This window comes from Parasteatoda tepidariorum, chromosome 3, assembly GCF_043381705.1.
Source record: "Parasteatoda tepidariorum isolate YZ-2023 chromosome 3, CAS_Ptep_4.0, whole genome shotgun sequence".
NCBI classification, from domain to species: domain Eukaryota; kingdom Metazoa; phylum Arthropoda; class Arachnida; order Araneae; family Theridiidae; genus Parasteatoda; species Parasteatoda tepidariorum.
Window position 1 is genome coordinate 27476349 of NC_092206.1, and position 24181 is coordinate 27500529.

A 24181-nucleotide genomic window follows, 5' to 3' on the forward strand; every position below is an offset into this window, starting at 1 on the left:
GAACTATATATATATATATATATATATAGTTCCAGTTTTTTTCTTTGGGCATTCTAAGGATATGTCCGTGCCAGCTCCATCTTCGTTTTTTAATTTCATCTTCTATTGTTTTTATTTTAACTCTCTTTAATAGATTTTGACTTGATACTTTGTAAGGCCAGAAAATTTTATAAATAAATCTCAAACATTTGTTTTGAAAGGTTTCTAATTTTTGTATTTCGATCTTAGTCTGTTTCCAGGTTTCTGCGCCATATAATAGTACTGCTCTAACAATGGCTTTGTAAACAACTATTTTTGTCTTTATTTCAATATTTGACTCTCTCCAAAATTTATGTAAACCCTTAAAACATGTTCTTGCTTTGATTATTCTCTGTCTAATATGTTCACTACTTCCACCTTTTTTTATCTACAATAGAACCTAAATAAGTTCCAGTTATTGAAACCCGAGTATTGTGTCTGAGCCAAAATTCTGGTTTTCAAAATTATAGTTCTTATTACAACACATTTAGTAAAAACACAAAGCTGAAAAACAAATTTCACCTAATGAATGGTTTCTATGTCATGCTCTATAGTATCATGATGAAATTACCAAACTTTATCGCATTTACAAAAATTTTCCCATATTATAAAACAGTGTTTTATTGTTAATTTTAATGATTTTACCAAAATTATTAAAAAAGCTCTTCGGTTAAAAAAATACGCCATTTTTTATCTTTCTATAGAGCCAGAAAAAAAACAGTTAATTTTACTGCTCTGTGGTAGTTTTGGCAATACTTTTTTTTTCTAAATGTAGAAAATCCTCCTATTTACAAATCCATGAGTCAGTATAATCATAATCACGATTGCAAGATTTAAATTACTATGTAAGCATTGTTCGCAATCAATTTTAGTGTAGTTCCAATCGAACTTTCCTAAATTGACATTCAACTAAATGAACTAAATGAACATTCAAGTAAAGAATAATGTATAACCACTTATAATCCGTAACTAACCCTCAACTTACAGTTGCTCAATGAGTATGCAACTTCACCTTAGTTACAAATTGATGACTCAATATAATTGCTATCACTATTGTAAATAATTTATTCTATAATGTCATTAATGAATGAATAATGAATAATAATGAATAGACACTTAGAATCTGTAAATGACACTCAACTTACCGTTGCACGATGAGTGTGCAACTTCACCTTAGTTACAAATTGAAGAGTCAATATAATCTCAATCACGATTGCAAGTTATTATTAATGTGTAATTATTATATGTAGCAAGTTATAATTGAAATAAGTACAATCGAACTTTAGTAATTAAAGTTCATCGATAACTACTTTACAACGTGAAATTAATTTACATTTTTTTTATAAATGCAAAAATCTATTCATTTTATGCAAATTTTCTACGTAATTCCCTATAAAAAGCAAAAAATCTAAATGAAAAGTAAGCACAATAGTTATAGTGTTATAATTTAAATTAACTAAAAAAAATTATTATAACTAAAACCTAGAAAACTAAAAGTTTTCAAAATGATTTATTTTAAAAATTTTAACTAAAAAAAGTAAATTATCCAGTAATCCATATTATCCAGTTAAAATGTATAGTTAAAAAATTTTCATTTTTCTACTTTTTTTAATTTTCATTTTTTTAAAGTATAAATGTACTCTTACCTTATCACTACAGTCCTTAATACTTGAAAAAAATTCATATAAATTTCTAGTCGAAACTACTTTTGATGTTATTCAATTATATTTCACTTTTCCCAAACGATAAGAACTAATCAGACATCTCATAATTAAAAATATAGCTTTATTGATTACAGGACCGATGAGTTTTTACAAAAAAATAATATTCGATAGAACGTCCTAACAAAAAACTGAAAGCCTTCTTAATTAATTTTGCCTTGGTAAAAAGAAATCAGCAGTCTATTTAAAAGAGTTACAATTGAAACAATTGATTGCAATCAGAAAAATCCTTTTAACTATTAGCAATAGTTAATGTTATAGGGTAAAATTATAAGAAATTTTGCCACTGGCCAATGACCACCTGAAGTATTTTTAGCCGAGTTCACTTTTTAAATCATGTGGCCATTTTTGCAAAAATTTAAAATTTAAAATAGTTAAAAAAAACTTTGATATTAAAAATATAAGGCATTTCTTTTTAAGTATTTCTCAAACTGATGGTGAATTATTTTGGTGGCCCAAGGGATAGAGCGTTCTCCGACCTATGAGGTGAACTGGGTTCGAATCCCAGAGATGGCTGGTCACAGGGTTGACGTAAAATATCCTCAGTGGTAGAAGGATCAAGGGTTAGAGTCCCCTTGCCATCGGGCTAATCGTGGGAGGTTTTCGTGGTTTTACTCGCCATGTAACGCATTAGTTCCATCAAAAAGTCCTCCACAAAGGCAAATTTCTCTCAATACTTGGTCCAGGAATTCCTTTGTCTTCTGGATTGGGTTCACAATCGCAAGGCTGCGGAGTTGAACATTGCTGGTCATAAACCCAAAAATTGGGTCGGCTGTTCAACGACGGTTGTAAAATACAAATAAAATATGATGGACATTTCAGAGTTTATTTTTAAGATGAAGAAAAATTTTAAGCAACAATCTAGAAATAAAATAAATTTTGAACTTGCAAAATATCCATAATAATTCTACATTTACTAAAAATAAAAATAAAAGAACTTGAAGTGCATTTTCTATAAAGACGGTGGTGATTGGGGCAGACAAATTTTAAATAGCAGTTATTATATTTAATCATGCTGTGGTCCGTGGTTATACAAGACCTTACTAAATTAACTATAGTTATTTTTACAAAAAACTTATCTTTACAATAGTTTATTTTTCGCGTTGACTTCAATTTGCACACGGAAAAAAAAATCCGGAAAGTATTTCTTTATTTTTAGTAAAGTTTAAGGTTTACTTATATAAAAATATTAGCCGTATCAAGGGACCACTTGACCCTATTTTAGATTAACAGAATTTTAAGTATGTCTTCATTTAAAATCGAATGGCCAAAAAAAAAATCAACAGCTCATATTTAGTCAGTAAAAGTGTTTCCTTTTTTCGCCATTTTAAAAAATGTTCATTCTCAAGAACTATTCAACGAATTATACTGATGGAACTAACCGCATTTACATTACATGGAGAGAAAATTCCCGAAAACCTTCCACGGTTAGTACGATGGCTAGGACAGTCTATCCCATGATCTGTCCACGACTGAGGATATTTTATGTCAGCACTGTAGTCAGTTCAAGACGGGAGCAGAACTCGGATCAACCAGTCACCGCTTTGATTCGAGGCTGGGTCACCTAGTTGGGATGGGAGGCCAACGCTCTATCCCCTGAGCCACCGTGACTCAGAATTCTAAATTTTAAAACAAAAATTATTTTGCTACAAGTACTATAATGTTTATGATTCAAGAGTTCATAAGATTCCATGAGAAAATATATGAAAATAATCACCTGCTGTAGATATTTCTTTCTATCGTCCTTGTACTAGGCAACTGAAACTTTATAATTATAGAAATGATATTTATATTAGTTTTTATCTACAAAAGAAAAAAATTTTTATTTCTAAAAATTATTATTTTGTTTCGTATTTGCTCCGAAAGATTACACTAAAAATTTCAATTCATAACATTCTCTTTAAAAAATTCTTAACGTCTTGTATGTGTTTCTCATGTAAATTACATGTATATTATCTATCAATAAATTTTACAAATTTACAATATTTCTTGAAACGGAAAATTCATTAAAAAATGAAGTTAGAAATTTTCGTTTAAAGCCTCATTGAAATATTTTTCTTATTACCATATCTTAAATTTCTCATTGCTATTTTTTAAAAATAAGAGAAAAATCTAAACAAAAGTATTCGAAAAAAAAAATTTGAAACCAGTTGTATGGAATTTTATTTATCTTATTATTTTACTCATTCGTAATCGAAAACTATTTCATAAATATATATTGAAAAATTCTTTAGAACTATGAAAAACACAGAATTATTTACAGATATTGTTCTCATTTAATTACTTAAAAAAAAACTTATAATTTTGTTTGAATATAAACTTAAATAAATCTAAGCGTATTTAAGTATTCAAAATCATTTCTTCACCAGCTCTTTTATTATATTTCAATAAAAATCCGTTTTCTGATTTAATTTGTATTTGATTCCTAAAAAGTTTTCTTAAAGATTTTTTCGCCCTTTATTTTACACTTTGAATATCTCTTTGTTCAAATTTAATTTTCCATTTACAAAAGAGCACTTCACTTTTACGCCAATTTTAAATTTTTTGAAGCCAGAATTCTTTTTTAAAAGAAGAAGCACACTCAATTTTAGTAAAGATTCTGTGATGTTCTAAAAAGCCTTTTTGCAAGATTTTTTTTTAAAACATGAATAGCTTTCTCTTCTTCAGTGATTTGAGTTTTTCTCAATGAAATCAGCAATGTAAATTTTTTCATGTGAGTTCAATCTCCAAACTTCATATCAAAATGACCGTACAAAGACAAAATTGTCAAATGAATTTTTCTCAAAGCAAAACTATTTGTTTTCACAATCAATAAAGTTTTAATCAAATAAGTGCACTTTTCATCCACTAAACACTAAAACTTTTTTTAATAAAAACATTTTGTATTATCTCAGGAAAAAAATTATGAAATTTAAAACGAAGATTACTTTTTCCTTCATAATAGTACCTGAATAAAATATTTACTTTACTGGAGAAATGTTTTAGTTGAGCAAAAAATTTTATTTATTCAAATTAATGAAAGATAAATCAAAACTTTACGTCGTAAAAATTCAAATATAAATAAAAGTGTAAGCAATAAGTAGCTTTAAAATGGCTTCACCGATTAAAGGAATAATAATTAATTTAAAATGTTTAATATTTTTATGTATTGGCAATTGAAGTTAGTATTTTATTTCATTGTTGAAAATTTCTAGGCAAAAAAATGGTTAAGCAACAATTTATTTAATTGTTATTTTACCATAGTCATACAAAACAGTCAAATAACCCAAAATAAAATGGAATTCAAACTGTTAACTGCGAGAAAAACAGTTTATTAACTGCTTTCACCTAATACGGTTGAATAACCAGAATTTTATCGCACCAACAAGGCCCACCTAATGAACCCACTTAGTTCCTTGCAGCTGAGTACATAATATAGCCTAGAGGGCTAATGTATTAATCTCATGACCGAGAGTGCGGGGCTTTGGGTTGCAGTGCTGACACCGCAATATTTTCTACATTCCCTTCAACACATGAAGCGTTTCCAGTATCTTGCACTCCTCCATTTGTAACCCTGGACTATTAGAATGCGATGCTCTCTTTAATGCATAGATGGCAGCACCAGAAAGTTGTTTAAAGCGTCTAGCATTCCCCATCTCTTTCTATAGGAGAGACGACCAGAAAAACTAATTGAAATACATTTTATGGTTAATTAGACTGCTATTTTACAGTAATTTTTGAATGAAAATTCTAGCAATGTTTATCATTGATGTTGATTTAATCTACCTATATCAACCAATATTCACGCTTATTTTTGTTCAACTCAATAGTCCTTCACTTTTAAACTCAACTCAGAAGACTAAGGAATTCAGTATCAAGCATTAGAACAAATTTCTTAACAAAAGTATCCCACATATACGGTACATGGAGAAAAATCCACAAAAACACAGCCACAATTATACCAGTATTTAAAAAAAATCTGATCTATGATCCGTCAACAAGCGAAAATACTTTGCATTAGAACTGCGTTTGTTGTGAGTACGGAAATAAGAATCAACCAACCACCATTAGTATTATGATTATATTTTCCTTATTACTCATAATAAATTTATAATAATTAATATCATCAATTTAAGTTAATAAAATTATTTTTTTAAATCTGTAAAGTCATACTTAAATATTTACGTAAAATATGCTACATTTAATTCAATTTTTAGTTGAGAGTTATTAATCAATTCATTGGCATTTCCAACCTTTTTTTTCACACTGAGCAAAAATGGGTTAATTGAAAGTAATCGATATGCCATCGATCGATATGAGTTCGATCTATAATCCATATGAGGGCTGCGGTGACTGAGGAGATGGAGTGTTCGCCTCCAAATGAGGTGACCCTGATTCGGGTCCCAGCGACAACTAAAATATACGTTTTCTGCTCCCCCGACCACAATTTTGATGTTAAACATCTTCAGCAGTAGAAAGATCATGGGTTAGAATCCGTCTGCCGTCGGGCTAAAAGTAGGAACATTTCGTGGTTTCCTCTCTTGCACCAGAAATGTGGGTTGGTTCCATCAAAAAGTCCTTCACGAAGACCCTCCCTGGATCCTTATGCTTGATCCGGAAATTCCCTTGTTTTCTGGGTTTGGTTCAAAATTACAAGCTTGTGGAGTTGTACGCCAATAGCTGTATAAACTCAAAATTAAGTAGGCTGTTCAACGCCAGTTATTAAATAAAATAAAGAAATTGATAAGGAATAAAAAAATAAATTTTAAAAACCTGTTTCTAATTTTTGATACGAATATGTATGAAAAATTTTACTTCAGTTTTGTTTTCATTAGATAGTCTAATTTTATTTCTATATATTTGCTAGGAGATTTAAAAATTAATTTGAAAAGAGAGTCTAAAATTTAATTTTAATTTTTTTTATTAGGTTTTTTTTAAGAATATATAAAATAAAATTTAAATTTTAATACGTCTTGTAATTGCAAATGAATTAATTTAAAATAACTAAAAAGTAGTTATTCGAATTTCATGCTGTGATATATTTTGAGGTACATGAAGTAATAAACATATTTTTAAACCAATTTAGAGATAATTAATAGCATTATTTTTAAGTAATAAAAATACTTTATGATTTTAAAAATATTTGTGTCCCGGGGAAAATGAAGTTGATTCGTATAAACTACTGCTAAACATTTTGAAATTAATTAATTGAATTAAATTAAATAATGAGTTGAATTCAAATGAAAAAAATATGAAAATAGTATCAAATTAACATTTTAATGTTTTCAAAGAAAGGAAAAATCTTCTGATCTCCAATTTCCAATACACAATCAAAACTTAGTTGCGTCACAAAACTATTAAAGAAACAAATATTTTCAACAACGAAAAATGGTTAGAGTATTAAATTTCCATTTTACTATTAACAATCGGCATTCAATAATATCAAAGAACTATTAAAACTGTTAAAAATTGAACAAAAAACTATTAAAAAATATTCTATTAATATTTACAACAATTTAAGTAGGTAAAGGCAGTAAATTTTACATTTAATTTTTTACATTCGGCCTTCAGTAATGTCAAAATACTAGTAAAGAAGCATTTAAATATTTTCAAAGATAGAAAGAAACACTCGTGAATCATGCTTACGGAAAAAAAAGGTGAGCTATTACAAAATTTTCTAGTAATATTTTCATAGAAAGGAAATAAAGATTGTAAATTTTTTACTTAATTTTTTCCAATCGGCATTCAGTAATGTCAATATATTAATAAAAAGACATTTAAAATTAACAGTATATTAATAATATATTAAAAATTAAGACATTTAAAGACATAAAAAGAAAAAAAAATCACTCGTAAATTTCAATCTTGCCAACGGAAAAAAGGTGAGCTATTACAAAATATTCTAGCAATATTTACAACAAAAATAAAAGAGATATAAGTAGTAAATTTTTAATTTCATTTTCAACAATCGGTATTCAGTAATAGAAAAATACTAGTAAAGGAAAGTTAAAAAAAAATTTCAAACAGAAAAAGGAAGAATCGATCTTAAATTTCAATCTTGCTAACGGAAAAAAAGGTGAGCTATTACAAAATATTCTAATAATATTCAGAACAAATAAAAGAGATTAAAATAGCAAATTTTAAATTTCATTTTTTACAGTCGGCATTCAGTAATGTCAAAATACTATTATAGAAACATTTAAATATTTTCAACAACAAAAAAAAGGAAACACTCATATAAACTTCAATCTTGCTAACGAAAAAAAGGTGAGCTATTACAAAATATTCTAGTAATATTCAAAACAAATAAAAGAGATTAAAATAGCAAATTTTAAATTTCATTTTTTACAGTCGGCATTCAGTAATGTCAAAATACTATTCAAGAAACATTTAAATATTTTCAACAACAAAAAGGAAACACTCATATAAATTTCAATCTTGCTAACGGAAAAAAAGGTGAGCTATTACAAAATATTCTAATAATATTCAGAACAAATAAAAGAGATTAAAATAGCAAATTTTAAATTTCATTTTTTACAGTCGGCATTCAGTAATGTCAAAATACTATTATAGAAACATTTAAATATTTTCAACAACAAAAAAAAGGAAACACTCATATAAATTTCAATCTTGCTAACGAAAAAAAGGGTGAGCTTTTTCGGAGAGAAAGCTCAATTGCGTGTATCGAATTTTGTTCACACGGAACATGGTAAAAGCGTTTAACATCCGCAGCTTTCATTGTAGTAAAGACTGGATTTTTATTTTTAGATTCTAGAAGGACAGTTTTTAGATAAACTCACTGACAACATGGCGAATAGAATTCGTTGGTTTTATATGATTTAAAGACTATTTCGTTATACCAAAACTCAAATTTTCGCTATTCAAGCAAAAAGTTCAAAAAAAGAAGAAAATTTAATTAGCAAATTAAGCCATTTTTTTAGTTGAAAAAATTTTTCATTAAAAAAAAAACTACTCATGAAAATGCTTTCAATAACATGTTTAAATATTTTACATTTTAACTGCTTGTAATATACAAGAGCATCTCTTTGGACGTCCTTCATGTAGTTTTGAAAACTTTATTTTAATTAAATTTATAATTTAATTTTAACAAAAACTTACATCACCAACAAAAAGCAAGTAATTGCATTGAAATAGCACGGTGTTGTAAGAATATTGGAAAACAGCAAGGAATACAAATATTAGAAAATAATATCTTTCCTTTAACTTATTAAAAGGTAAATTTTTATCTGACTTTAAATTAAACTTATATTACTAATTTTCTTCAACCCGCTTTAAAATGAAATTAAATTGACAGAAAATTTACTCAAGGTAAAATAAAAATGAGTTTATGTTTAAATACATACGTATCATTAGTTTAACAAAACAAAATTGATTCGCAAATTTCTTTTCAGAAAATTGAATAGTTATGTGAAAAAATATTGGATATGTTCAAAATAAATTTAAGATTTATCGAAATTCTATTAAGATAAAATAAAAAGTTTAAACATAAAAGTAGTCTTAAAGGGATTCCTATCATCAGTTTCATATTTTTCAATTTTGCTTAACACGTACAGTGCGCAAAATAAAAAACGGACCACCCTGAATAACTTTTTATCTAATGATCGGATCTTCACGTTCTGGGACTCTATCTTAATGATTTGTAGGGGTGACGTCGAATATGCTAATTAATTAGTGCAGACGATATTTTAAATTACAAAATCAGACACACAAACATACTTTCTTTTCGACGGAATCTGATTTTGACTCCCAAAATATTAGGGTTCATGCTTTCTGGGAAATACGGTCATAGTATATGGAATATGGAAATAGTTTAAACAGGAGAGAGGTCCAAAATCTGCATCCCTTAATGTTAATTTTACTTTTTGCTTAGCTCCCCATGTCTCGAGAACTCTATAAGCGAATTGAAAAACTTTTGCATACAATTATAAAATTCATTTATCCTAAGATAAATTCATGCGAAATATAATTTTTGGTAATTGTTTATTATGTATTATTATTTAATTCAATAATAGTCGAAAATATTTTGAATTTTAAGATATAAAAATTTTTAAATCATTTTAAAAAATGCAATTAAATGGAAAAATACAAGTGTTGCCATGCAGAGACAACTAAGTTCTTTTACTTAATCTCGTTACTAGGTTAATTACAGGCGTGCAACAAAATCGTTCGAATAGTTTCTGAGAAATTGAATTTTAAACACAAGGTTTTTAAAAAATTTGATTTCCCGTGAGCTATTCGATTGATTTCTGTTGATATTTTTTCATTTAAAGGGCATTTTTAAAATAATGTAAAAATTTGTATACCTCTCAATACAAATTCTTTTCGACTGCTATTAAATGAAATAATATATATTTGCCAAAAGCTATATTTTGCGGGAAATTATCTTTAGAAAAACGAATTTTATAATTGTAGTCAAACATTTCTCGGCTTAAATAATTCTCAAAACATGGTGAAATACGCAAAGAGTAAAATTAACAGTAAGGGGTCCAAACTTTGGCCTGCTCTCCTGGCCAGACTATTGGAACCATATTTCCCAGTTTGCGGCTGCCCCCTATATTTTGGGGATCACAAATCCGAAGAAAAAAAGGAATGCTTATTCAGAGAAAGTACATTTTTGTGTCTGATTTCGTAACTAAAAATACCGTCAGCACTAATCCATTTGCATGCTTGGGGTCTCCGCCTCGAACCATTGAGATTGAGTCCCTAGTGATAATAAGATCTAGATCAGAAATATTTTTTACGGGGATCCTTTTTTACTTTGGGCATTGTACACTATATTAATAGGCATTATTCCAGGTTTTTCTTAGTTATATGCAATGCCAACGTTTATACTTTAAATTATATCTAAAATTGGAGCTTTCAACGAATAAACGATTCTGAACGAACATCGGAGCTCTATTTAATATTTGAATAAAATTATTCCGGTGCGATTATTTTTTTATTCAATAAACAGTTTAGATGTCTTTTATTATTGTTATCTTTGTCATAGCATTTGCATAAGTGTATCACGGAAAAAGTTTTCAAAAATCAACATTTCAAATTGATAAAAATGTTTTCACCTATGTAAGATATTTACTAAAAAAGAATTTGCAAAAAAAGAAATTATAAAAAAGAAATTTGAAAAAAAAAGTTTTAATGATATAATATTTAGTTTTGTGCAATACTAAATATATACCTTTAAATTTAATTCAAAATCGAAGCATTCCAAAGGTTTCGTTACATATCAGTCATGCCTGAAGCATTTCAGGTTGTTTAAAGGGTCAAACTGATTTTAATTAACAGGAATTTAATTACGAGGCACAATTCATCAAATGAGTTGAATTGTTGTTAATGTAATACAGTTTCCCACATTTTCTTGACAGTGAAATTAATCTCTGATACCATCTTTGTGGTAATATGCATTTCGGAATGATCTCACAAAACTTTCTAAAGTTGAAATCAAATTTTGAAGTCGTTGCGAAAACTTTGAAATGTCTCTACTAATTCTGAATTTCAATGTGATTTTATTTAAGTTTGTTATAAAAGCTTTTTAATTTAAGTGTAAGGTTGTCAAAAGTTAAAAAATAAAGGAAAAAAAGACGCTTTCGAGTATTAAAAATTAATATTGATCCAAAAGAAAATATGCTTCATTTACTTGTAAATATATAGAAGAAAAATCAAACAGTACGCAACATAATTAATTTCATTTTTAGTGTGCAGTGATCAAAAAAAATTAAATAAATTCTGATTTAATGATTACGGAGAAATCAAAATTTATGAAAATTTCGATTTCTCGGGAACTATTCGAGCAATTCGGCTTAAACTTTGTCCTTTTTATGTAAAATTACCTTCCTTAAAATTATGTATAAAATTGCATACCTTACTATTCAAAATTTTCATCTATTATTAAATAGAATAATAAAATACAATAAATATTTGCTGAAAAGTTATATTTCACGTGAAACTTTCTTCAAATAAACCAACTTCATAATTGCGTGCAAAAAAAATTTTAATTAGCTTAAACAGTTCTCGAAATTTCACAAAATGCGCAAAAAATAAATTTAACATTAAGGGGTCCAAAATTTGAACCTCCTGACCAAACTATCAGGACTATATTTCTTAAACTATATTATTTAACAATCTCCTACATTTTGAGAGTGAAATATCCGAATAAGTTTTTAAAAAAAGCATGTTTATTCAGAGAAAGTGCGTGTTTGTTTCTGGTTTTATGACTTAAAATATCGCCTGTATTAATTTATTAGCATGTTTGAGATTACCCACTTGAACCATTAAGATTGAGTCTTAGAGCGAGAAGATCCTATCAGTTGATCAAAAGTTATTCAGGGTGGCCTGTTTATTTATTTATTTTGTTTATTATTTTTTGCAAAATGGACATATTTATTGACGAAAGTTTTTGGAATAAAATAAGTTAATATGATAATTATTTTTATATAAAATACTATTAATATACTGATGATGGTTTTTTTCAAATAGTAAATACGAAGAATTTTAACTTTATTGTACTGTAAAAAATTTAGTTTTGGATGTACTTTTTTTTACTAATAAAATAACGCAGATTTAAGGGGTCACAGTACCTTTGCAACAATTTTTTAAAATAAAGGTATAATCATTCNAAATAACGCAGATTTAAACAATCAGAAATAATAAAAGCTTAAGTGTTGTTGTATAACTGATACTAATTTTGGTGTTGAGGATAATTAAAAAATTTTGCAGTGCATGAAGTCTCCTTATTAATTTGCATTTTTCCCGTTGCAGTTTTATTTATGAATTAATTTGTTTGTTTGTTTACTGACAACAAGGGATTTCAAATGCATCAGATCAATTTAATGACTTTTTTTGCAAATTCATTTTGGTACAGTTTTACACAAGTTTAAATCATTTGAAATTTTTTAGTGAAACACAGATTTTAAATGAGAAATAATTTCAACAATTTTTTGTCAACACCCTCAAAAATAAAACTCTCACTTTTGGCAATTCAACAATCTTTGAGCTGTATTTTGATAATTTTGAGGATCATTTCGTCACGAAATCACCTGATCTATGACGAAACGCGAACTCTCAAATACATGACAAAAATTGTCAACTCGAAACCTCATCGTAGTGTATTGTTTTAGATTGCTAACTAGAATGACGAAACTAGGATGAAGACTTGATGATCGAAAATAAAGTGACAAAATTAGTCGACCAGGCTGTACGGTGTCTAAAGAGTTGGCTTCGTACTAGGAAGATCCCGGGTTCGAATCCCACTTCGGGCATAGGTGCAATTTATCTCTCTGTTCTATTTGTCCTTCTCGTGTTGTTTGGGAGACATTGATTCCCCTGTATGGTGCCCACGATAAATTGATTATTATAAAATTTCGATACGTCAGACACTATAAAGATTTTATTTAATCATTTTTTTATTTATTTATTTACTGAAAAAATAGAAAAAAAGATATTTTCTAATTTTGACGAAATTCGTTTCCTTGAAGAATTGGTAATGTTTCGTCACTTTGACGAAACTTTTGCTCGGAGTATATATCAGGAACTAATCTCATTAAAAACGCAGAAAGTTTCGTTATATTTGAATATCCATTTTTTTTACCGTGCACTATCTAATAGCAATTGCCTAGATGAAAATATGATTTTTAAAGCCCAACATTAGGTAACCATGAAAGCTTCGAATAGGCATAAATTTAATTGAAACATTTCTTAAAAATTATTTCGTTCTAACATAATTTCCGTAAATATTGAACAACTGAAACGAGTTCAATTTACCAAACATATCTAATTGCCTTAACGATATATTAAAACGAAAATACTTTTTCAAAACTTGAAGCATCTATAGAGAAATTTTTTTAATTTCATCCATGTCATGAATATCAACATTGCTTGCGGATGCCAAGAAAAATTACTTTTTACCGTTTATAATGACGAAGTTTGCTTTTAACATATCATTAGTATTACGCTGATACGTTTTCTGAAAAAGCATCTCAAAATATTAATTAGTATAAGCAAAAATCTCTTTAACTTAATACTTAGTAGTAACATTTGAAGATCTATGTTGAAACCAGCTGTCATCTAAATTGCACCACCTGTTTTGAGCGTAACATTTAATTAATAAACTCTCTCTTGACAACCGAATAAATTGCTTAATTTGGAAAATAATTTTCTCTCGAAGATTTCTTCTAATTTTGGGATCTCAAAAGATATTTTCGGATCATATGAAGAAACTATATTAGTTTTTTAAAAGATATAGTTTAGGATTTACTTTAAATAAAGTTTTAAAATTAAAAATATTCCTAACGTATTTATTTATTTTTTTTGCACTTATTATTTGCATGGAAAAAAATTGCATTGATAGTAGTTTTTCAGTCAATTCAATTCAAGTCAATTTTCAAATCCTAATAGATTAGTTAAGGTTTAATACTTTAATCATGAAACATATCGATTCAAAATTAAAATTTGAAGAAGTCTCTTAAAACAAATTTCTGAATTTGTACCCTCAATTGAGATATGAACTATTTTTAGATCAAGTAAAAAACCTATATCATTTTTTCAAAAGATATTGTTTAGGTTTGACTTTAAATAAATTTTTTACAGTTAAAAATATTTCTAGCTTACTCATTATGTTTTTTCGTCGTACTTTCTTTGTTTTATTCAGACATTTTAATCTTCAAATAAATAAATTTAATATTCCAAATTTTTAGGTCACCTGTATCATTATCTGTTTGAAACAATATTGTTCAAGATTAACTCTGATATCAATTTAAATAAAACTTCAAAATCTGAAATATTTTTACATTATTCGTTATTTATTCTCTTGGTCTTATAATTTTCAAGAAAGGAAAAACGTATTCATTATTATAATTTTTGTTCTAAGTCTGTAAGTCTTATGACGGAAATAAAGCGAAATTTACATTGGCGATTAAATGAAAAATATGCTTTTATGATATATTTAAGAAATAATTGGAATTTATACTGTCAAAGAGTCATAGAGTTTCAGTTAACAACTAAGCACCCTGGAGCCGTGGTGGATAAAGCATTCGCCTCCCAATGAGGTAAACCGGGTTCGAATCCCTGCAATGGCTGGTCGATATGAATTCCGTCCCCGCTCGTACCGACCACAGTGTTGACGTAAAATATTCTCAGTGGTAGACGGATCATGGGTTAGAATTCCCTTGTCATCAGTCTATCCGTGGGAGATCTTTGTGGTCTTCCACTCCATGTAACACAAATGTGAGTTAGTTCCCTCAAAAAGTCCTTAACGTAGGCAAATATCTCGTAATACTTGATCCAGAAGTTCCCTTGTCTTCTTGATATGTTTCAAAATTACAAGACTGCAAAGTTGAACATTAGTAGTCGTAAACCCGAAATTGGGTCGGCTGTTTAACGACGGTTATGAAATGAAATATAAATTGAGCACCCTGAGCCTCGCTGGCTCAGGGGATAGAGTGTTCGCCTTCTAATGAAGTGAACCGGATTTGAATCCCACCGATGACTGGTTGATTTGAATTCGGTACCCGGATCGCACTGACCACAGTGCTGACGTACGTAAAATATCCTCAGTGGTAGACCGATCATGAGTTAGACTCTCCTTGCCATCATGCTAACCGTGGGAGGTTTTGATTGTTTTTCCTTCCATGGAACTCATGGTTAGCTCCATCAAAAAGTCATCCTCCACGAAGGCAAATTTCTCCCAATACTTGATCCAGAAGTTGTCTTGTCTTCTAAATTGGGTTCAAAATTACTAGGGTACGGAGTTGAACATTAGTAATCGTAAACTTAAAATTGGGTCGGCTGTTCAACGATTGTTACAAAATAAAAATAAATAAATTGAGCACCGAAACTAGTTAAATTGACGATAAGTTCAATTTAAAAATGTTTGCATTGTTTTTGTTTTTATTTCTCATAGAAAGTGTTAATTATTTGATATTTTAATCTTAGTTCGAAGTTTTAAATTATATTTATTCATAGAGATAAAAGTGTTTTTTTTAACTATAACTGTAAAATATACTTTCATTTATAAACATAAATTTGTTATTACACAGTTTATAATAAAACTACAAGCCAAAGTAATTTGAAATCTTTCTAATACAAAATAAAAAATATTATTTTTAATGTCAAAATAATTCAAATGTAAGTTAGCTACCTGTTTCCTCGACTTAAAATCACGCAGACAACTAATTACTTGCACTAAGTATAAAAAAATCTATTCATCTGCTAATAATTTAATTATTATGACAACGCTTTCATAATGAATCAAATTTGCATTACAATATAAAAATATTCTTTAAAATTCTATAAAAAAAATATTCTGTTGACATATTAATCTGCAAAATATATAAAGCAGCATTATATTTCAAAAATAAAGATTAAATTCCATGTTATATAATAGAAGATTAAAAATATTAGCATCATATATTTCTATTCATTTTAATAGAACTTTATTATAATATCAAAAAATACTTTTAATCTTTTTTAAAAACCCAAACATTCCTTTATTGTAAATTTACCCCAATGTTGAATAAAATCCTTAACCATAATATAAGTAAAAAATAATAGTTACTTCATTAAAATTAAAATACCATTATTAAAAAAGGAATATATTTTTCCTTTTACACCAATTTTTTATATTCGCTGAAGCAACTCCATACAATATTTTGAAAACTGACTTTATTTTTCCTAAATACACGTTTTTTTTTTTATTTTAACTAAACAATAACATATTAACAACAATCTTTATAGCAAGCATCTTAATAAGGGCTAATTAACGAAAAAGTTTCTCTGTGCGTTAAATATTGAACTCATTTTTAAAGATTTATTTTTGAAACTAGAAGTTACTTATGTCCAATTATCATTATCAAGATTACATTTTTAATAGGAGCACTAATTATCAAGTTTTATCTTGCCTCCAGCCTTTTTGAAAAGAAAAGATTTTCATTTTTAGTTTCTATTGAAAACAAATCAATTGCTTAAAAAGAAACAAATTTGTTTATTTTTCTAAGTAATACTTCAACAAATCTATTGAAAAAAAAAAATTTCTACTCAGTATTATAAAAATGATGGGTTTTATTTATCAAAATATATTGATATTCTTAAAGAAATATTTTGAAAAACAATTATTTTATATCTTTTATTCGAATCAAAATGGGTGAATGTTTTTTAAGCTTTTATGGTGGTGAAAAATGAAAATAATCTCAACTGCACTATTATAGAAAATCATTTTATTTATTTATTTTTTTAATTTGAACTTCATTAAACTTAATCCATTTTTTTAGTATCTTTCATAGGTAAAGGGACTTAAAGTTATTATCTAAACGATTATTTTTTCTTCAGAAAGGGATTTTGAAATAATTATCAGAAATGATATATATAATGTGTTACTCGAAGTACATTTTGAATAACTTTTATTTTATTTATTTTATTTGTTGTTTATATTTGCATTATTCATTTTGTTCATTTATTTATTTATTTACGTATTCTATTTATTTATTTATTCATTTATTTATAAAAAAGTTAAGAAGCGAAATATTTTGGTCTTCTGGATCATATAGCTTATTGTGGAACATATTATTATATCAATTATTAGGTAACATATTGTGGTAACATATTAAGCTATTTAAATTCAAAAATAATTTGAATTGCTCAAGAAATATTTTGATGTTCCACACTGCATTTATTTACATTAAATTTACTTTTTGGCGCATTGGACATATTTATTCAAGAAAGGTAACATGATCCTACTTTGAAATAAAATAATTTAATAATTTTTTACTATTTTTTTTTTGTTTTTAAATTTACTCAAGGTGGAAAACATTTAGAAATGTAGGGTACATAAACTTTTGCACCAATTTAATCTACGTAGTTTTAAAGTGAAAAATCGCTACAATGTAGTGTACATAAATTTTTGCACCAATTTAATCTACGTAGTTTTAAAGTGAAAAATCCCAACAATGTAGTGTACATAAATTTTTGCACCAATTTAATCTACGTAGTTTTAAAGTGAAAAATCCCAACAATTTCTCGAATAGTTCTTGCAAAATGAAAGATTAAAAATATGTTTTATATGAAATGGCGAAATACGCAAGAAGTAAATTTATCATTAAAGGACAATTTCTATATCTCTACTATAACAACAATCGAAACCATGTTTTTCAGATTGCGGGCATCTCTCATATTTCGAAGGTCAAGAAACCAAATCTGTCGATATAAAGGAATGTTTATTCGGAAAAAGTTTCTATGCCTGATTTCATAACTTACAATGTTGTCTGCGCAAATTATTAAGTATATTTGATATTCGGCCCTCTTACCATTAAAGACTGTTCTAGTACTTGAAATCCAGTCATTAGATCGAAAGGGAGCCGGCATTTTTGTTTTTATTTTCTTTTTTTGTTTCTTTTTGATTTATTCACTTAAGTCAATTCTTCATACATTTGATTTGCAATTAAATGTATTGAAATGCAAAAACTAAATATCTAATTACATAAAGATATCATGCTTATAAAAGTAATATGCATAGGCGTTAAACTTACTTCAATGTAAATTTTATCCCATTTCGATATAAAAAAGAATAGTTTTTCTCACCAAAATATCTTCTATTTCCTCACTTGATATTTTTTTCCTTTTTTGCACTCATAATTTAAATATCATTCAAAATCCCTCTTGAATTCAAATTTAATTTTTAATTTTTTTTTATTCCTATTTTTCTATATAAGCTTTCTAAATGTAATTAGTTGCAATAAAACCTTACCTGAAATTGTTAATTAACACAGTTTAAAATTAAGAACGGTTAGTAAATTTAAAATATTTTTAAAAATTGCATTGCTTGTAATAGTTTTATATTCAGATTTTTTTATCTAAATGAGCCTATCTGTTGCTATTTATTTCAATAATAAGATGTAATCACTTATTGCATCTTATTTCACTAATAAGACGCAATAAGATCAAGTGATCTACTGCATCTTCAAATTTACTAGAAAAAGAATTAAATTTTGTAAAACTAGATAAAAGTATTATCTTGGTTTGATCCATTATTACACACAACGCATCAAATTAAATATGGGCTTTCCATTTTTTGCACAATTTATAAATTTAAAGTAATTTTTTAGTACCTTATGATTAAAATTTTCTTAAGTTTCAATACAAATGACCAAATCTTTATTTAAGAAGAATTTGTTGAATTTCTAAATCTATTTCAGAATCAGTAAAAACGCAAAACATAATTTGCCACTGAAAATTCCTTAATTTTCAATGATAGGGTAACAATTTATTAATCTATTTACTAACTCTTTGACTCAGAATTTCATTAAACATAGTTTTCATACGTTTTTTTTATTATTTTGTATTAATTTGTGTCGAAATAAGTGAAAATATTATATGCAGACTTTTAATAATTTATAATTATGAAATACAGAATGGGTCACCGGTGTCTTTTTCTACGTTAAACACAACTCCCTTTCAAACAATAATTTTCCTAATTTGCTCTTATTTGCAGTTATTTAGAGCTAAGAGAAACAGTAATTCATTATTGAAATTTATTTAATTTACAAAATCAATATATTGCTAAATTTCAGAATATGAACGGGAAAAAAAATTCCAAACTACTTATTTTAGATTTTATAGCTGGCTGACCGGTAAGCTAACAGATTTTTTCAGTAACTATTAGACTAAAAAATGCCAAAATATATTTTTTCATGCAATTAGAGTTTCAGAAAGAAATTGCAAAAGGAACATTGGTGTCCTATCTGAGCCAAAGAGTTAAACTCTACAATTTATAATTTATTCACTTATTCCCAGTCAAAGCAAAAAGTAAACATTCTTTCAAGTGTCATTTAAAGAAAAACCATATTACTTACCTAATTGAATAGTCGTCCTAAAACCAGTATTAAAAAATTTTACATAAACATCACCGACTTGATGGCATGGTTGATTAAGTCCAAGTTCAAAGTTCTCCAAATTACGAACAGAAATAGTTTATTTTCGCTTTTTTTTTAGAGAAACAGCACAGTGAGCAATCAATTCCAAAATAATTCACACGCTAATCACCTTATCAAACCAACTCAAACGTACTTCTAGACGTACCATCATACGCTGCAAGAAAATCCATCTATCAAAATATTATTTCTCAACAGACCGAGAGAGAAGGGTTGATGTCCATCGCTACGATACGGACAGCTGGGTACGTTCTCCTCTGGACTTCACCAAATCATCTGTAGATGTCCAGCAAATAAACTAGTAATGTGTTGGCTAGTCGGTCATTGTGCTTTGAAGTCACTTCCACCGGGATTTGTTTTTTTTTTTTTTTTTGACAAACACGGGAAGTTCTCTTTCTACGTGTTTATGGAACTTCTGTTTATGTATTTATCACAGCCTCCTTTTTTTATGACTGGTTTTTTTTAGGAAGATTCGTTGATGGAAGAGTGTGCCTTGGTCACTCTTTTCTGTCCTTGGATTAGCAGTTTTGACCACCTTTTGTGTCGGTCTAAGTGATTATTACTGATCCCTACGTTTTGGAAAGTGTGATGAAGGCCTTGCGTCCCTCACAATTGTTCCCTTTCTTTACGAGAAAGAGAGCATGATGTTCGACATTCTTGTTGTTAAACGTGCCGCGCAAATTTTAGCAATGACTCTGTATGGTAATTGATTCAATTGAAATGAAATATGGAAGAAATGTACGCTCCTCGAAACCAATTTTTGCTTTCAAAGTTTTACAAATATACATATGCAACATTCTAACTTAAAATACTATATAATGGCCAAACGCATGTAATCTATGGAAAACGTGCTATTTAAAATAAATCTGTTAAATTTACAGAAAAAAACAGTCAGATAATATGTCAGTATATAACCATTTAATTCGCAGAAAAATAGTGTTGTTTAAAAACGGATAACAGTTTTTAAGCGGATGAGCATTGTTATTTTTAAAACACAGTTATTTTGACAAAACACTCTATAAAATAACTATATCAGCATTTTAGTCGGTGCGAGCAGCGAGCAGAATTCACATGAGCATTGAATGCCGGGATTCGAACTCCGGTCACCTCATTGAGAGACGAACGCTCTGCCTCCTGAACCACGACAGCTCTAGTGTTTGGTTATGGAAAAAAAATTCCTGAAATGTACTTATCTTAAGAGTCTTACTTAATGAAATCATATTTAAGCGTAAAAGCATTTAAAACTTTACTGGCCCACCTTTATAAAAGAGCCTGGCTATTTTCCTTACCAAAAAACTGTACAATTCAGACACGAGACTCAAATAGACGAATAATAATCAGATATAGTATTAATTCGACAATGATGTCGAATAGCAATATTATTTATACAATGCTTAAGACCGTAAAATAATTTCCGTAAAATAATTTGAAAAAGTATGAAATTATCTTACGGTAAGCAAAACTACATAGTGAAAACTAGAATTTGAACATTTTATGATTTGTATGAAAAAAATAGAAAAACTGTTTTGTGAAAAACAACTTTATACCATCAAATATACCGAAAAAATCTGTAAGAAAAAGTTTAAAAAAAAAAAAAAAAANAAAAAAAAAAAAAAAAAAAAAAAAAAAAAAAAAAAAAAAGACGGGCATTTTTTGAAACGAGTGGGTAACGATTAAAAAAAAGAACAAATCTGTATTTATCATTAAACAGTTTTTTCTATAAAAGAAAAAAAAATTATAGAATTTACAGGTATTTTTTGCAGTATCATTTTAAAATCTTTATTTGGTTTAAAAATTTTACTGACACATAATTTGCCTCATTCTGACTTTCATCAGATAAGCTATTGGCGAAATACATGTAAATTATGGAAGACATATGTGCATTTTAAGACTTCGCTTACATGAAAAAGTTTACAGATGCAGACTATCATTAAGTTACATTACATACCGAAGGCATTTAAGCTGCAGAAACTATAAAAATGTGATAATGTAAAAAGCAACTTATGAAGTATGTTATACATTTTACCTCGCAGCTACTGCTTACGTGTTTTGTGACTTATTTAATATTTAAAAGAAGTATAGAATACTTATTTAATATTTGAAAGATCAGTATGCAATTTTTCGTAATTCACATTCCCGTCACAATTCATTAGTTTTTCTGTTTTGGAAGTTTTTGGTAACTTCAAGTATTTATAAATTACATCCCTACGATTTCATTTTCTTTTGGCAATGATAAGCCTTATAGCCAGACTAAACAATTTGTCTTTTAGTCTTTCCCCCATTTATCTTAGTATAACAGTTCCTTTATAACATGATTTATAACTAGTATAACTATCAGAAATATTATTTTCCTCCTTATTTTTGTTTAGAAATACTTGACAGAAATTCCTAACGCCCAACGCAATTTACTATTATCTTTGTATGAAGACACAATCGAATATCGAAAGATCGAATAGTGAGAGATAGCGTTCTTAGATAGAAAGAAAAATAGCTTTAATTTAATAGCTTTTGAGAAATGAAAATTTAAAAATTAAACAGTTTTGAAATTTAATTCTCAACTATGCAATCAATTTCATTTGTTTAATTTTATTTATTTATTTTAATTTCGTGTTATATCACGTTGTTACTTAGAACAAATGTTATTAGGGGGATCGGAAAGTAATGTCGTTTCTGTGCATTTGATATTTGTTGTCAAGATTTTATTTTTAATCAATAATATATTCACCCTCGTTAGCAACAACTTTTCAATGCCGGATCAACAATGAATAGAAACGGATCGAAAAAAATGATTTAGTTTTAAAGACTAACGAATATTTAATCCGCCGAAACGACATTACTTTCCGGTCTCCCTAATATAATTCCTGTGATTATGTTTTAAAATAGCTGAACTATTGCTGTATCTTTTGCAATAAACTTATACCAGTTAATTATGTTTTAGTTCTTTTATATGAGAAACTTCATTTTTCCGGAAGGAGCTTGTATTTTAACTGCAATGAATCACATCAAAAAGATCGATTACAAATAACTTTCGTCATGTTTAGAACTTTCTTTCCAAAAAATAACATTGGCATTTTTTCTAGTTTTAGATTTTGTCATTTAAAATTACAAAGTTTAAAATTATGTATTTTATATGGTATACCATACAATTCGATATTTCTCACATTTACTAATTAAATTAATCGAAACTCATAGATTATTGATAAAAATTATTTTACTCGGAAAAAGATTATCTTTAAATAAATTAATTAAATAGTTTTGTTCAAAAATTTTTTGATTCGTTTAAAAACTTTTTGAGATATAGTAAACATGAAAAAACTGAAATCAACATTAGGGGTCAAACGACTAATCTGATGAATAAACTATTGAGACCATATTTTTCATATTGTGACTACCCCTCCCATATTTTGATAGCCAAAACCCCAAATCAATCTTAAAAAAAGTTTAACACAGAGAAAAAGATTTTGGTCTCTGATTCTGTAATTTAATTAATTATTAACACTTATTGATTAGCACAGTTGACATTAACCCTTTAAACTCTTAATATTGGCGGTTATTCTTGTGAAAAAAACTTATCATTAGAACAAAAGTTGTGCATGATGATATCTTTTTTCTTTCGTGTTTTTTGCCCATTGTAATTCTAATTTAATTCTAAGTTTCACCACATAAACGTTCCAAATTTATGCTAAAGTATAAATGATTAGATACATTAAAAACAAGTAAACAACTTGAAATTATTCAAATAATATTAATTAAAAGGTACTTAAATATTTAGTTTTAAAAGCTTACAAGAATTTAAATGTTTTTTTTTATTTTTTACATTATTTTTAGCAACAGTAATTTTAACTGAATAAAACAGTATGGTATATTTAATAACAAATGAAAAATAATTTGGATTTATATAGTTAGTTTGATATACAATATACAAGCATAATTTGGAGAAGACAACTCATATTAAAGCAATTGACTACGCCGCTTACCGCAACCACGAGAAAAAGCGTCCTAATTTAAAAGCATGTTCAATAAACGATAGGCATCCTTTAAAAACTATGCGTATCCACTTATTCATCGTATAAGTTCTTATAAAATTATTGAAAATCCAGAAATTAAATTAAATCTGAACTTGATATTTTTTTTAAATAATATTTTGCATTTCTATACATAATAATAAACGCGGCTGTGTGTGTGTGTGTCTGTAATCACAATATATCGCCCCAGAAGCCTCGCCCAGGCACGAAACTCGGCACATAATTGTGTTTTGACATAATGAAGAAGTATTTTTTTTCTTTTTCAAAAATTTGGATTAGTTTCTTAGTTATCAGTCATTTTGTAAGAAAATCTATGCTTTTTCGTCTTCAAAGAGCCATATTCAAGAAACTATTAAAAAATGCATATACTTTTCTCCACTCTTATAAATGTATGCTAATGCGAACCTTACAATTGAAATATTAATTTTCGACAACTTAAACCAATAATATACGAAGGAATTAATAATTTAATTGTAAGGTTCGCATTAGTTTACATTTATCA

The 24181-nt window shown here is 27.6% G+C and overlaps 1 protein-coding gene across 1 annotated transcript in view; it reads right to left on the reverse strand.

The window, feature by feature from the left end:
• Nucleotides 1-20034, reverse strand: part of LOC107443837 (uncharacterized) — a 126529-nt gene extending 106495 nt beyond the window's left edge. Inside the window, exon 1 of the mRNA XM_071179091.1 lies at nucleotides 19577-20034. The gene's annotated coding sequence lies outside the window, so the exon portion shown is untranslated. The remainder of the gene's footprint in view (nucleotides 1-19576) is intronic.
• Nucleotides 20035-24181: the final 4147 nt, after the last annotated feature.